Here is a 17,893-nt window from a genome sequence, read left to right as displayed (position 1 = left end):
CATGGTACACAGTATCTCTAAAGTCATGTCATCAACATGGACCTGTCCCATTTCCCATATCCCCTCCTGATTGCCTACCATTGCCTTCTAAAGTTTGTGTATACGACCTGACGGTCACTTATCTCCTGATTAGGGAGTCTTACTGGTAGATCTGCTATTTTCTGGCAATAGGTGTAGGGTTTAGAATACAAATTTTACAAATGGAATGTGCTGTCCTAAAATGTTGATATCCTGACAAGTGTGTGTGTGTGTGTGTGTGTGTGTGTGTGTGTGTGGTGCATAAAGAACATGGCAGAGCTTGTTAACATGTCCCCTGGCGCGCGGAGGTCAAATTCTCTCTCTCTCGCTGGGTCTCGTTATCGCTCGCCCGAATAACCAGCTGTGATTGGCTGCTGGCTCACTGCCGCCAGCGGCTGATCAAAAGAACACACACACGCGCAAACACGCACGCACACACACACACACACACACACACTCTCTCTGACTGATTCAAGGCTGGTTTAGACATCGTGGCCTCTGGAGCATGTCAACAGGATGTGTGTGTGTGTGTGTGTGTGTGTGTGTGTGTGTGTGTGTGTGTGTGTGTGTGTGTGTGTGTGTGTGCTTCCAGGTAGACTGTGACTAAATTGGTGCCAGCTGCTGCAGATGCCACTGTCGAGAGTCACTGGCAGGAGTCAAACCACGCACACACACACACACACACACACACACACACACACACACGCGCACACGCACACACACACACACACACACACACACACACACACACACACACACACACACACACACACACACAGAGAGCCAGTTGTGGTGGGTCCTCTCTTTCGCTGTCATTCTCCCATAATCCTTCACTCTGTAAAAAGGCACAGCTGTCAGGCAATATCCTGATCTGGTGACTAAAACCTCTCTCTCTCTCTCTCTCTCTGTTTCTCTCTCTGTTCTCATTCTCTCTCATTCTCTATACCAGTGGTTCTCAACCTTTTCAGGCCGCGGCCCCCAAAATAATCATATTTTAACTGGGGACCCCCCCACCCCCCCGACGAGCACTAAGGGTTGAGGAATTACATTTTGTAAAACACGGTTCTATTGTGAAAATAGCAGATCTATTGTGAGATCTTCACCATTTCTGCCTCTAATATTTGACCAATGTTTAATTTTGTACAGGTATTAGAAGGGTATTAAAAGTCCTTAAATTGTCATTTTAGAAATGTGCAGATACCCTCTACACTTATACTGTGTGTTGGTTTGTTTACTGTTGAGAAAACAATGTTGCACATCAAGCCAATCATCTGGAGACCCCCCAAAAAATTATAATAATAATTTGTGGACCCCCAGGTTGAGAACCAGTGCTCTATACTGTATATTTGTCTCCAATGCTGGTCTTGTTTCCCCCTCTCTCCCTCTGTTACCGTGTCCTTCAACCATTCTGCATTCAGGAGGCGTAGTGCATCATGTTCATACATGTATGCATGTGCACTGACACATCGGTGTGACAGACCCCGCCAGACTGCCCTGAAGCTACTCATTATGTCACCCTCACCTCACCCGCGCTGTTCGTTGGCTCCATCTCCCCCAGGCTGGCAGAGGGAGTGTAGCGCCCAGGATTACACTTAGCAATCGGTACTGGGTAGGGCTGTCACGATTAGGACATTTTACATGACGATTAATTTTCACTCAAATAATTGCGATTAACGATTTAATTGTGTTTTTGTCGTGGACAATTACATTTCTGTTTGGCTTTTAGGCTTTGAAGTTGCACATGGTAGATATGACACACAGCCTAAATATACAAAGAAATGACTGACATATTTGACAACTTTACACTTAAAAAAGAACATTGATAGTGGAAATAGCCGATCTACAAGCTCACAACGTGTCACATCGCGACGCGTTGTGAGCTTGTAGATCTGCTATTTCCACTATTTTTTACATGAAAACGATTATGACGACTATGAAAAATAATCACGATTAGACGATTATGTAATAATTGTGACAGCCCTAGTACTGGGTGAAAAAAAGGATGGGTTACAAAAATCATGGGATAAAAAAAAATAGACTGTACTGTAACGGTTTCCATTAAATGCTATTCGTTCCAAGGGGTGCCAGGTAGACTCGGTCTACCAGAGAAATATTCTTGTTTATACTTCTCGTTTTTTTTTTATAAATATATTTATGAGTTCTTCCTCATCTGGAGTCTAAACCATTGGTGAAAACCGCACAAAGGATTTCTATATAAAATAGAAATCTTATTGAGAAATAAAACCATAAACACACATAAGTTCAGTTCAATTATTTAGTGAATAAATCCACCAGAAGCAATTCCATTCATCATTTCATCATCAAGTTCATGATAACCCCATCAAATGCAAAACAAAACATAAACCAAACAGGAGATCACTTTCAAAAACAAACAAAAGAAAAGGGAACACAAATAAATATAATTCCGATCAGAGAACCCAAGTTACATCCGTAAAGTACCTCGTACACAGGGTGTGAGTCATCAATATGTCCACACACAGAGAAATGTGTCCGTGGAAAAGACTTGGTCTTGTCGGTGGAAAATTCTAGATTTTCTTTTTTACACACCATTATAATGTTCTTATTTTCATCATAATATATAATTGCTGAATGTCAGTCTTAAGGTTTTCTTCAGAATATGTATGACACTGATTTACCGTGACACACTAGTCCACTATAGTACTAGTGGTTCTCAAATGTTTTATTTGCAATGAGCTCCACAACAATGAGTGTGTACAAATGGAGGTTGGCTATTTTCGGCACTTGATAATAAAGGATAAAAAAGGCAATACTGGAGATGTGGCGTAACAGCATGGATTTCTACACAGTGAGGGCACTTCATTCAATGTAAGATGCTGCATTCAAGTTCAGGAGACATTGGACAAGGCAATTTTCTTGAATGCTGCATTTGGTATGCATTTCTTTCATGATAGTAAAAAACTGCATTCATGGTCTAGAGAGGGCACTTTTAACAGGAGGATAAAAGGACACAGGCTCGAGCACCATTTGAAATCTATGTGTGCACTTGCCATCATGGTGATGACCCCTGCTTGTACATGAGGGAACAAACGACAAGGTCCTATGTGCTATTCTCTCTCTCTCTCATTCTCTCTCTCTCATTCTCTCTCTCTCTATCTCTCTCTCTCTCTGTCCATCAACATGTCTTCAACAACAACATTGTCCCCGCCGCTGCGTGCCAATTATTTATAATCCGTCGCAGGAAGAAATAAATCCCAGTGACAGCTCCGCAAAGCAAACAGGAAGTCTGCTCGCGCTAATTATACGAGGTGATGTAGCAATCTGGGAAGGAATATAAAAAGAGCAGCTTCAGATTACAGCGCTTGATGAAGTAGGAACAGCCTCCACATCCTGTTTATGAGCATTGATGTTCCGTTAATGCTGCAGTTGTACTGTATTTACTGTACGGTGCATTGCACCATGCACTGTATGAATCATACTGTGTGTATGACTGATTAATTGATTTTGCCCTAAAATCACACAAATCAGTACACAGTATGTCTACACTCATCTCATCAATATGGATGTCCCATATAGCGCCACCATCAGGCCGATTTTTTGAACCACATTTTTGGACACTGCTCCTACACATTTTGCCCTAAAATCACGCTGCGACCTGACGGTCGCTTATCTCCCGATTAGGGAGTCTTACTGGTTAATTGAGTAATTGAGTACAACAGACCAGTGGTTCCCCCAGGGGGATCCCCACATGACAGTAGTGCATTCTAATACAAAAAAGAAGAAAAAAATGAAACATAATCAACAAACTATACTATAAAAACTGGTCAAACAAGACAAACATTGGCCAAATTGTCAAGTATTGACAAATTATGATTTCATTTTTGGGGGGTCATGGCCTGAAAAGGTTGAGAACGACATCTATTGAACAATAGAAACAAGCCAGATGAATCCCCGGTTTGCTGCCTTGTTTGTTTTGGTACCGTCTGCCAAAACTAACAGTGAAAACACCAAGATACAGTGAGAGTCCAGTGTGTTTCTGCAGGTAAACTACAATGGCTGACAAAGGCTGGTATAGAGCAGTGGTTTTCAACCCTTTTAGGCCGCAACACACCAAAATAAAAATAACATTGCCCCCACTTCTGCTACCAACTGCCAAAGCACCTGACAAGCACTTGGAATTGTAGGAGGCATTACATTTTGTTCGACTCGGTTCCACAGATAAATATTGTGGAAAATAGCATGGCCGATTCTAATCTTCCCCTATCTCGAAAAGGTAAAAACCCCAAAAGTGGTTCCCGTCCTAAATTGGTTAAATTGTCACTTCACTGTCATCTGACGAGTGACGAGTAACAGTTTTGGACATTTATTTGTGAGGTTTCCACCCGACAGAGACGGTGTGCGCCGTTCCTAGAGAATGCAAATGATGTTCCAATGTTCAATGCCGAAGAAAATACACAAATAGTCAATCACAACTATGTGTGCAACAATTAATATGCTTAAATCTCATGATGGTGACCGCCTCATTTGCACGCGATGCATCTTGGCTCCAAAACACTGTCTGGGTGAGTATTCTGAGTAAACATCCGTTTAGACATGGGTTGGCTTCACGTTGTGGTTAGCGTTCTGTTCTCGCCTCAAATGACTGAACCATATTAAAATCTAATCAACCCATCTATCAATCAGTATACATATAGCGCCAAATGACAACAAAATGGATCTCATGACACTTTTTAACAACTTAAACCCTATTATATATGACGATGGGGTTTCCCAGGGCTCTGTACTAAGGCTGCTAGCATTTCCCTCTACAGTCTACACCAAAGTTCTTCCCTGAGAATACCAACAACCTTGCAAGTCGCAATGAAATTGCAAGACGAAGCAAAGCCATACAAAGGTATGCCTACCAGTACCATGCATACATAGGCCCTAACTATAAATACAGTAGGCATAAATAGGTCTTATGTATACATACATACAGTAGGCTTATGCATACATTGGCCCTACGGTATGTATGCATACATAGGCCCTATACTGTGTATCAGAGTAGACATACTATACATAGGACTGAGATGACATTGTGGTTCATCATTGACTTTGAAACCAGACAGCTTACTTTTATGCAGGTGGTGTGTGCCTGCGTGGGTCTGCAAGTGCACATTTGGGTGGGGGTCCCTGATAGGTCACAGTACACACCCGCACACACCACTACACCACTGCCACCACCACCGACCATATCCATGTCTTAGAATCCTATACACAATATGTGCTGACTGGGACGTCTTGATTCTACGACCCTGGAACGGAGACTTCCTGGAAGTGCGTCGCTTTAAAATTCATGAGCGGCATAAATCCATAGCTTAGAGATGGGGGAGGGGGGAGGGAGAGGAGGAGAGAGAGGGGGGAGGGAGAGAGACAAAGAGAGAGAGAGAGGGAAAGCATACAGACAGACTGACAGACAGTACATGTCCGTCTGGTACCCAGGGATCCCCCACCTCTTTTGTCCATCCATCACCTAGCAACCCCCGTAACCCGGGGCGACAGGCAGGGCCTCCTCCTCCGCTGCCAACTGCCAGAGAAGAGGTCGCCGAGCGCCCGTTGCCAAGTGGCAACGGGCACATGCTACAGGGATGGGACGGTAAGCGATATTATCGTTTATCGTGATGAAAAAACACTCACGATAATCGTGTCGTGGAGATTTAATTTATTGTGATGTCGTTCTCCGTCATGCACTGGGATCAATTCACCTTTTATTTGCCGAGCTGCATATCCGGTACCACTTAAACCCTCTATTGGTAAAACTTACTTTTAATTAATCTTTTTTTCATTCTTTACCAGATCGGCTGTAGATCGGCTATTTTTTGGCAAATGTTCCGCCCCAGGGTAATGGATGTTGCAGATATTTTGATTACCGCTATAATATCGTAAATCGTGATTTCTTTGGTCACAATAATCATGATATGAAATGTTCATATTGTCCCATCCCTAGCACATGCACGCATGCACGCACGCACATGCATGCACGCACACACACCACGCACAAGCACACAAGTGCCATTATGCCAGCGATAGAGTTACTGCGCCGGTGGATACGTTTACCTCATACAGTATATGGAGAAGGGGGGAAATCGATGCCGTCACAGAATACCCTGCGTTCTATTCATAAACATACAGGACAGGAGTCAAAAGATACACTGGCACTGCATGTACCGTACATTTAATGTCTCACCAACAGCAAAGAGGAAGCCATGGGTAAGATGAAGCCAGATTTAATCGTAGTTGCGTGTCAGTGTCGAGAACCGAAAATATCCCCATCCACAAGCCTGCAGATCAGTGGTTCTCAAACCTTTTCATGACAAGCAAATGAATATGTATCTGGACCCCACCATCTGAAAATAATATGTGCCATTTGATTTGTGTTCAAATTGATTGAACATTCTTCAAAAACTTTCAAAAATAGCAGATGTACAAGCTAGCAGCGTTGCACGAAGTGGCGCGTTGTGAGCTTGTAAATCTCCCTTTATTGAATAGCCAACATATTGTCGTTGTCAGGTGGAAACCATGCATGTCCAAAACCGTACACTTTGTATTTATCATTTTAAAAGTGATTTAACGTGGTGAAAATAGCAAATCTACAAGCACACAACGCCCCGCACTGCGAGGCGTTGTGTGCTTGTAGATCTGCTATTTTCACTAGACTTTTCACTAGCCTTCACTAGACTTTCACTAGACTATTTCAGATGATTGTGATTGCTGTATTAACACATTTTGTTGGAGACGCCCACTTTTTAGAGCCGCCATTTTAGATCTTGTAGATCGGCTATCTTCAGTGCGTGACACGGTAAACCAGAAGAGCAGATGATTTCAGAAGATTATGTCGAAATCTAGATCTTAACTTCCGTGGTTTTAGAGATAACATCAGTGGCTGTGGTACGTGAACGAAAACATGCACCGATTTTAGCACCCTTTGGAGCGTGAGAGAAACAAACAAACAACACTCTCATGCAAACTTATACATGATATAACTTTTGCACAGTTATATCCTGTGCACATCCTTGACACAACTAACATTATACATGCAGAACATGCAGTAGCCTTCAATGTTTTAAAACATCAATCCAGCAGTCTGTGATTACACAGTCTCTGTGTACTCTTAGATCATTTAATTCTCCATCATTCGTCGGAGTCGTGCCCCGAAAGTAGCCAATCTAGAAGCTCACAATGTGTCGCAATGCGACACGTTGTTCATATCGACACTTGCTTTGGCAATGTAAACGTATGTTTTCTCATGCCAATAAAGCTCATTTGAATTGAATAAAATGTAGCTTGTAGATCCACTATTTTCGGCACATGGCGCACTTGTAAGAGCCTAATGCCTTTCCTATCGTATCTGATCTTAGATTCTTTATCCACCAAGGCGTCAGCGACTGTAATCTGGAAATCCTAGTGGTTGGGGGTTCCCCCTCTGGGCCTTCCAGACCAAATCCACACACGCCTGGTCGACCGGCATCGTGTTAGCCAAGCTGAAGTGAACCAGAAATAGCATGCATTTGCAATGAGCAACCTCCCCCAAACCCCACCCCCAACCATCAATAGGCAATGGTGGAAAGTAATGGGGTATGTTTACATTTACCTGTACTTGAGAGTTACATTTTCTGGATACTTGAAAGTCTACTCCACTACCTCTCAGAGGCAAATATTGTTGCGACCGTAGGTCGCAGTTACTTGCACACTATCCAAACCTCCACCGGCTGTCCCTCCGTCACTCCCTCCGTCACTCCCTCCGTCACTCCCTCTGTCACACGTCACACGTCACACTTTTGCCCTGCTCATATCTCTGCAACCGTTGCCCCGATCCATGCCAGATTTTGCACACACACTCCTTGCCTGCCAAACTACAACCTCCAAGGACCCCCGGAGTTTCGGGGACCCCCAGGTCCCTGGGGGACCCCCAGGTGTAAAAAATTACCAAATGTGCAAAAATGACCAAATGACCACCCCAACGGGGCTGCTCTCTCTGTGTCACACACACACACACACACACACACACACACACACACACACACACACACACACACACACACACACACACACACACACACACACACACACACTCTCTCTCTCTCTCTCTCAAACAAAAACATAATGTGTGACCTGCCAAGTGGCAAGGAATGTTGCCACTGTCCTCTCTCTCTCACACACACACACACACACACACACACACACACACACACACACACACACACACACACACACACACACACACACACACACACACACACACACACACACACACACACACACACACACACACACACACACACACACACACACACACACACACACACACACACACACACACACACACACACCCCTTCACACCAGGGAGTCCAGGAAGGATGAGCCTCCATGCTTAAATAAACAGACCTGGGTCCACTATCAAGATCTGCCTGTGGGTGTGTCTACTTTTAGCAGGAGAGCTTGCATCTTGCATGCTAGTATTGGCATTTCTCCCAAACTCAATGAAGACAACACACAAGATTTGAAGACTTCAAATTGAGTTGTTCTACTTTCAATTTTCTTTATTGGGCTAGACATTTTCGTTTTCTTTTTTCCAACTATTTTTAAAGAAACAAATCTATGTTGCATTATTACGAATTGAGTCTCCTTTTTTTTTTTACATGCCATTTTTGTACATGTCTCCATTCAATAAAACAAACTTAACTGAGTTCATTGTCTTGAGTTAAATTGCTGAAAGTAGGCCTGCCTAATACAAGTGTAACTATACACGCTGAAACTCTGGAGTGTCAGGTGATCATTGCTGAAACCTCAGAACAATAGCCACATATTAGCAACCATAAATACAGATGCCCACCCTTTAGCTAACAGAAACTGCTTTTGTAAATGCTGGAATGTTAAAAAGGTCATCTCTTTCACTTTCAATTGGATACATTAGCTATTGTTCATAACTACACAGTCATGTCATCAAAATGCATCTGTCCCATCTAGCGCCACCATCTGGCTGATTTTTAAAAAACACATTTTTGGACACTGCTCCTACAGAATTTGCCCTAAAATCACACAAACCACTACACAGTATCTCTACAGTCACCCTGCTCCTACAGATTTTGCCCTAAAATCATGCACACCAGTACACAGTATCTCTACAGTCATGTAATCACAACGCATCTGTCCCATCTAGCGCCACCATCAGGACGATTTTGCACAAACTACTTTTTGGCCTATTTATGGAGATAAGCGACCAACGGTCGCTTATCTCCCGATTAGGGAGTCTTACTGGTTTAATTTTACTCTAGTACAGTTATCTGACAGCTTTAGTTACTAGATCTTGATTATTAATACAAAACACATTAACCACAATTTACTTTGACAATTTCAAAATAGCCGATAGCCAGGGGTTGACACCAAGGTGTCAGAGACACTTGCTCGTCGGGCGAGTAGGCCTACAGGTCATGTTCTACTTGCCAAAAGTCATGCCCACTTGCCCAAGAAGTAAATCTTCCATTATAAAATGTAAGGTGAGAATCTAATTACTGCTCAATTTAACAGTCTTAATGAAATCTCAGTACTTCCACCCCCTGCCCCCCGGTCCGGACCATCAGACAATGGGACAGGACAGATAGTTAGTTGTTAAACAGCTCGAGGCCGAGCGGCGTCTTCTTCGCCTCCACCACGTGAACAAATGGGATGTGAGGTTTTGGGAGCAGCGTCTGTCTGGTTGGTTTGAGCACCGAGGCCTTTGAGTCACCACGGAGACTCTGTTCATTAGCAGTGGTGCAAGAAGTGTTTTTAACCCAGTAAAGGCCTAGCCGAACAATTGCAACGCCTTGCAACATGCATCTCCTTGCAAAGTATTCGCAACCATTGTCACAGTTTTTGTAATAAAAAGGCCCCTGATATGGCTGTATCATAATTATGCAGCAATTTCACTGGTTTAAACAACATTTACAGTATGTAACCGACTAAAGGGGAACACACACCGGACACGGAGGCGGCACGGACGCGGAGGCGGCGAGTCAAAAAATACGGACCCATTATTTCCAATTAACTAACCCACAACGGCGACGTCAGACACGCGCAGGCTGCCTCGCCTGCCGCACCGATACGACGCTGTTATATTTTTCCGCACTGTGAAAATGTTCTCCCCACCGGCGACGCTGCGCCTTCAGAAAGTCCACTAGTCCAAATGAAGGAAACACTGTGCGTAACAGCAGCACACATTTATATAGAAGACATATGAGGCCATTACCACTGGTTAGTTACTTTCTGCCACTGGTTTGCAGGCCAAGTGAAGGAAACCACGAGGCAGGATACCGGCGTGCGAGCAGCACACGAAAACGTCAGGACCAATGTGCAACAAACAGGCAGAGTCAAGCGTGCACGTAATCACACGCACGCGCACACACACACACACACACACACACACACACACACACACACACACACACACACACACACACACACACACACACACACACACACACACACACACACACACACACACACACACACACACACACACACACACACAAAAAAACGGCTGTGTTGCCATGGACAACAGCATCTCTCATGGGATGTACACACACACACACACACACACACACACACACACACACACACACACGCACGCACACACACACCCACTGTTCATTCATCGACTAAAAGCTCGGCACCGGCTCCAACAGCTGGCCAGCCGCGCATGTGTGTGCGCGCGTGCGTGCGAGCGTGCATGCGTGCATTTGTCCTCTAATGAATACCTCTGAATTTGAGAGAGACACACAGAGAGAGAGAGAGAGAGAGAGAGAGAGAGAGAGAGAGAGAGAGAGAGAGAGAGAGAGAGAGAGCATCCTCAGATAACCTCCTCGCAGTTTCCTACACGGTACAGCAGATCAATACTCACGCATGGCTCGCTAGAGACACATCTTCAGCTGAAGTGACTTACACTAACGAGCTCATTACATCATCAAAGCACAAGGCTGCATAAGGTCTACACAGTGAGTCTGCATAAGGTCTACAGTGAGCCAAGGTCTACTGAGCCTGCATCAGTCTAGCCAGAATAATAATATAAAAACATATACATAATCCGTTAATTGAATGGAAATGTATGGAAATGGTTAGATCGTGCGTGGGAAAGGACTTACCTGGGATTCCTGTCTGGGTTCAGCCGGAGGTGGTGGGAAGACATCCACTGTGAGACGTCAGCCAGACATGCAGCGATGCGCTCTGAGAGAGGTGGGGGAGGAGAGGAACACATAGGATAGGTTGTGAGCAGAGATTACAGGGAGCCTAGGGGCATAAGGTTCACACACTGAGCGTGCATAAGGTCCACTCTGAGCCTGCATAAGGTTCACACACACACACACACACACACACACACACACACACACACACACACACACACACACACACACACACACACACACACACACACACACACACACACACACACACACACACACACACACACACACACCCACCCACCAGTGGAAAAGGGGAAATGTTTGGAATATAACACTCAAATCTTGTATGCCCTGGCACAAAATATTTTCAGACAGGGGGGTTCGCAGGGGGGTTCGCAGACAAATAAATGTGTGTTAAATATATTTAATTTTGTGTATCCTTGACACGAAAATGTTTGAGAACCACTGTAATCTACTGCCTGCTGCATTCAGACTGCAGTAGCCAGTGCTGCTGCAGTCTGTGGACTCTGGGCTCTTACAACAGCAGCAGTACATTAAAAAAGCCTTCAGTTCTACCAGACAACAGGTTGCTCTTTCTGCCCGCTGGCGACACAAGACTAGAATCAATTCCCCCTCCGTCTTAAAGAGTGCTGCAACGGCACCACACACACACTGAAGAGTGTCAGAGAGATAGAGAGAGAGATGTTCATGTTTTTAGATTTTGTTATGTTTTCTTGACCACAGAAGCTAGGATTGATGTTTCTTTGTGGCAAGTTGTTTCTTGACAAGAGTTCATGCTTGATTTGATTACGCCGCCGCCCTGGATAAAAGTGTCTGCTAAATGCCTAAATTTGTAAAAAGGAGAGGGAGAGAGAGAGACAGTCAGAGAGAGAGAGAGAGAGTGGTGAGACAGAGAGAGAGAGTGAGAGAGACAGACAGAGAGAGAGAGAGATCTGAGTCATCCTCCACAGACATAAAAGAAATGGCTTCTGAGGGAGAAGGAAAAACAAAGTCTTTAAAAGTGATTTGATTTCTTTTTTCTCCAGAGGCCTCGCTGCTTCATGTTGGTGACTCTTCACAGGGTTTGTGACGCAAATAAAACGTTATGGTGAGGCGGTAAGGGACCATAGCCAGCGATCTGGTTATGTTTGTTGTACTTCTGTATTTTTGGAGGGGAGAACACAGCACCGGCACGCAACAACGTTTGGGCCACTGGTTCTAAACGTCTCGGCCCGGGGGACCAAAAGAGGTCCAAATGGACCCTTATGCTGTGTTCAAACCTGGGGCATAGTTCCACCGATTTAAAATGAGCCCAATACGGAACTAAAACTTCCTATGGTTGGCCGCTAGTTGCGCTGTTTTCCCCCCCGGCCGATCGTAAAAAGAATTGTTCTCCATTGGACCCCATTCATTTTCCCCTTTCGTTTTCTAACCTTAATTAACACTTTCATACATACTTTATGGTTCCTATCGCTAGTTAAAAATTGCCTTTCAATCACGATGATATGCGTTTTGTGAAAATAAGGTCCCATTTATGTTAAAATTGATGATAAAGTTGCGGGGGGGGCGTGGCCAACTAAACTGATACCAGCCGGCTGTGTTCTTCTTCGTGTGCTGTATTTCGGGAGGCTTCGACCACATTCTCTCATGTATCCCTGCGGTTGCACGTGACCGTTGGCAGCCAATAGCCTCCTCTGATCGCATTTCAATCTATGATGGCGACACCCATGCCAAGGACCCATATTGTTTCGTTTGTGCTGCATAGAAACCAATGGCGTCACTTTGTCTTTTATACAGTCTATGGTTCAAACCTGAAGCTATTTCTTTGTTTCTAGTCGCTTCGATCGCTTCACTTTGGTCGCGCTGGTTAGCGTTGGAAAACGTCAGAATCAAGGCCAAACACCTGGAAAAAAAGGGAGTCCCAAAACCAAACACCCAAAACATTTCCGTGTCTCCGGACAACATCAACGCTGATTGGCTGTCAGGACGCGATGGGTGGAGTCGGGGGGGAAGCGAAGGTCGCTTCACTTGGATTTTTCCAACTGGGTCGAAAGATACCGAAGCGACCAGTCTCGTCGTTCGCATCGCCCCGTTTGGATGGTTCGTTGTTTGTCGTCTCGTCTGTACCTCTCTGTACTCCCACTCACACATTTAACTCTGTGTTTAAGCGTGCCTACATTAGGCTTTAGGAGCCGTGGCCGCCTGAGCGCGGCGTGTCTTTTGAAATGTTCAGGGGTCATCATCGCCACGTTGGCTTGTGGTGGACATTTTTGTCAAAAATATTTTGCAGAAGCACATTCAACGCCTGCCGTTTTCATTTGCTACCTGAGAGCTGAAATATTTTCAGAGTCTGAGTTTTTTTAGGCAAGGGGCCCTGGCAGGGGCCCCCTTAGACATTCCTTGGGCACTTTAAAGGAAGGAACGCTTGGACAGAGGACCGTTGGGAGAGGAGTGAGCCCGGGACACGTCTTGAGAAGGAATGTAAAAGAGTGGAAATGTGGAATCCGAGGACAGAAAGAGGAGGAGAAGGAGGAGGGGAAGGGGGAGGAGGAGGTAGTGATGGGACGATATGAAAACGTCAAATCACGATTACTGTGACGAAAGAAATCGCGATGCACGATATTATAGCGATAATCTAAATATCCCCAACAGCTCACAATGCAACGCGTTGTGAGCTTGTAGATCCGCTATTTCTTGGGCAAAGAGATTTGGTAGAGAGTGAAAAAAAAGGCTGTATCAAGTATGCATACTATAAGTACGTTTTACCAATAGAGGGTTTAAGTGGTACCGGATATGCAGCTCGGCAAATAAAAGGTGAACTGATCCCAGTGCATGACGGAGGACGATTTCTCGATAAATTAAAACTCCACAATACGATTATCGTCAGTGTTTTTTTAATCACGATAAACAATTTACAATTTATGCATTTAGCAGACGCTTTTAATCCAAAGCGACTTACAATAAGCAGGTAATACGTCAATCTAATAAGCAAAATTATATGTCAGTTCATCAACAGCAAATACAACAAATGCCTAGGAATATCAATCTAAAAAAACAAAAACATAGGTAGAGCATGCACCTATAAAGCAGTAAAAATACTTTTCTAAAACCTAAAAAACGCTATCTAGCTTCATGGGTGGTCATGGAGGGAAGGTAAGTGTTACAGTAGTGCACTGCCCTTCCCGATAAACGATAATATGGCTTATCGTCCCATCCCTGGGAGGAGGAGGGGGAGGTGGGAGTTTTGGCAGCGTGCCAGGAAGACCTCTCAGACGGAGCAGGATGTGACAGCAGGAAATCCCAGTTTATGATCCAACGGCAAGGAGAGAGAGCGACTAGTCACAACAGAGCACGGTTCTCATCAGCACTCAGTGTGTGTGTGCGTGTGTGTGTGCGTGTGTGTGTGTGTGTGTGTGTGTGTGTGTGTGTGTGTGTGTGTGTGTGTGTGTGTGTGTGTGTGTGTGTTAGGGCATTCACGAATAGTGATTTTTAGTATTCTAATTATTCCACCTCAGTTTTCGAATAGTTGAATATTCGACAGGACTGGCCAAACTGTCAAATATTAAGTAAGCAAGAGGCGAATATTGTGAAAATAGCAGATCTAAATGCTCATCGGCTATTTTCACAATATTTATCTGCGGAACCGAGTCACATTAAATGTAATACCTACAATTCCAAGTGCTTGTCAGGGTGGGGGTCCTCAGTTCAAATATGTTTATTTTGGGGGTCACAGCCTAAAAAGGTTTGAGAACCCCTGGTATAGAAGAGCATTAAGAAATTCATCCACCAGGGGCATTGACAACTCATTCTTATGACATCCTATCTAGCCAAGCTTTATAAACTAGGCTATATATTTTTTTAAAGAGAAAACAATAAAAAAGAAATATATATATATAAGCGAATATTCGACTTCGATTAACAACGTTGAATAGTGACTTTGATATTCGAATATTCGAATATTTGGTGAATGCCCTAGTGTGTGTGTGTGTGTGTGTGTGTGTGTGTGTGTGTGTGTGTGTGTGTGTGTGTGTGTGGCGTGTGTGTGGTTGAACTTGACGTTCAAACGTCATCTCCTCTCGTTATCAGAGAGGCCGACGCCAACACGTTGTGAGCTTGTAGTTCTTCCATGTCTGTCAATTAGTGTCATTTTGACTCTGAAGACGGACGCGTCGCCGGCGCCGCGTCACAACGTCAGTCATATACGTGCGTTTGTGCCTAATTAAACAATCTTTCGAGCAATGTGATTCGTTCTTGGGGGTTCAATCGTTCAGAAGTAGCCCACACAACTGGGTTGAATTAATAACATGTCATGTCCCTTTCAGATTGTCAGTAAATATGGTGTAGATTTATTATTGAGCGGTGCCAACAGCTCCTACATTTGGCTTTGTCTGTTTGTATGTACTGTATGTACGTACTGTATGTCCAACACTTGGCTCATTGGCCAAGCTTCGCGGGGCGCTTCATGAAATTAACTCATAAAAAGTACAGCTCACTTCACACTGGTTGTGATAGTCTTTGTGTGTGTGATTACCTTATCTCTATAGTCATTAAAACATCACTAAACTCAACTGAACAATTGGAGTCAGTGTTGGCTAAACATAATTGAACAAGCCATGGACAATGCAACGTGTGAAATCAATCTATTCTCCCCTCAGTCCCCTGGATGGTTTCTGACTAGACTATGCAAATCAATCTGCACTTTAAAATGCATGAAATGCAATGATAACATAACATTGAGAAAAAAAGGAATGTTGGCACAGAGAAATTGGATTGGATTACCCGTCTCAGGCAAGTTTCAAGTCTCTGAAAAAATGTTTTTGTACTGAAATAAATGGAATTCGATGACTTCCTGGAAAGTCAAATGTAATAAAGTCTACAGTGTTAATTTAGCCATCTGAGAGTCTATAAATGTGAACGAGAAGCCGGTTAAGCTTAAGCAGATTCCGCTGCCAACCCCTCCCTCCCTCCCATCCTCCCAACACCCCACCCCTTACACATTTATTTTGGGTCTGCTGAGAGGAAAGTTTGGCGTTTTGGCGTTCACTTCTCTCCCTATATCCAGGAGATGTCTGCGGTTGAATGCAGTGGAAAGCACATGACAGATGCATCAACCCACCGACCCCACAGTATTTGAGCTAAGTTAGCAATACATTGACAAGTAACTTAGTCAGACAATCATAAGTATTTGAGCTTATAGACAGACTGATCGTGCAAAGGTGGAGGCTGGGGGGGAGGAGGAGGCAGCTAGCAGCGGATGTTCCGAAGCTTCGGAAACCAAGCAGAGGTAGAGAAAGCAAGCCGTATTCCCTACTGAATGAGAGCTTTGACTGGAGTATCACAGTGTGATGTAATGACCAGCTGATATGTGAATGAGGAATGGGAAAAGAGCTGAATGACTGTTGACTACAGCTGGGCTGTCCTGCATATACTAACGCTGAAGCTTCATTTGGTAACACCTTTGAAGGAAGTGAGAAGAGACTCAATTATCTCCAATATGGCTGCTGATGTGCATATACCAGGGGTCTTCAACGTTTTCAGGCCAAGGACCTTTTAGCTGACAGAGAGATAAAGCAGTGACCCCCACAGCCTTTTCATAGATTCCATATAGTTTAATTGTTTGACAGCACAATTGTCAGTGTATTTTGGATTCATGTCAATTCATGTAGTGAAAATAGCCGATCTAGCCTTTTCAGATATTTAACCACTTGAACCGTCAATACTTATAGAACTTGACCTTTCACCGATCTACAAGCTCACAACGCCTCGCTCTGCGAGGCGTTGAGAGCTTGTAGATCTGCTATTTTTGGCTAAAGTTCTCAGAATATGGACACAAGGGTTCAAGTGGTTAATGTATAAAAAAGGAGGAAAAAAAAGCTTCAATCACACAAAGATTTGGAGGATCCTCTGTAGTAACTCTGAGGACCCCCTAGGGGTCCCGGACCCCTTGTTGAAGACCGCATATACCGTATAACCTATTGATAGAACAGAAGGTTGATAGAAAACGAAGGCTGCTTCAGTGCCTCTGGGGGGCTTGGACTCTCCCCAACAGCAACAATATAGGCTACAATACAGTAAAATCTGGAATGCTCATTTAAAAATAAATGTTAAAAATGTTGCCATTAGGGTCTAATTTGTACACTCTGGGATCGACCTCATTAGATGTATGCCAGGATTGGGCCTCAGAAGCAGGGGCCTCAACTCTTTTTAAGACTCGTAAAAAGTGGGGGACGATTTTTTGCAATATAAAAGGGGGTCTTGAGTTCCGTTTTATTTGGACAATGTAATGTATATCAGATGGCGCTGGCCTAACCATAAGAACTAATGACTAATGTTCCACGTCTATGAAAGGACTGCAGTTCATTTATTTTTCGTCAAAAGGGGAACATAAAACAATGGGGGGCATTAGCATGACAATTGCGTGCCAGAACTGCAACTATGTTAGTTTAACCACTTCTGTCTTTGCTCTTTACTCGTGATGTTTTCAATATTTTGTCTGTATAAGATCCCCGTATAAAATTTACTGTGAACAAAGAATCCAAAAACTACGAAACTACTTGATGAATTAAAGTGAGTTGAGGCATTTAACGAATGTTTCGCAAGCATCACAGGGTCAGTAAACAAGCACAAAGTCATTTATTGGTATTTTGTTGTACCACAAATAGTGAAAATATTTCCACTATTTTAGATGTTATTTTCTT

The 17,893-nt window shown here is 43.9% G+C and overlaps 1 protein-coding gene across 1 annotated transcript in view; it reads right to left on the bottom strand.

The window, feature by feature from the left end:
* The window catches only part of pag1 (phosphoprotein membrane anchor with glycosphingolipid microdomains 1), a 114,476-nt gene that overhangs the window by 71,989 nt on the left and 24,594 nt on the right, over positions 1-17,893 (bottom strand). Inside the window, exon 2 of the mRNA XM_080735869.1 lies at positions 11,157-11,238. The gene's annotated coding sequence lies outside the window, so the exon portion shown is untranslated. The remainder of the gene's footprint in view (positions 1-11,156; positions 11,239-17,893) is intronic.

Source organism: Nannobrachium achirus (assembly GCF_963921795.1).
Source record: "Nannobrachium achirus genome assembly, chromosome: 10".
NCBI lineage: Eukaryota > Metazoa > Chordata > Actinopteri > Myctophiformes > Myctophidae > Nannobrachium > Nannobrachium achirus.
Note: the sequence above shows the minus strand (reverse complement) of the source record. Positions and strands in the feature narration are given on the sequence as shown.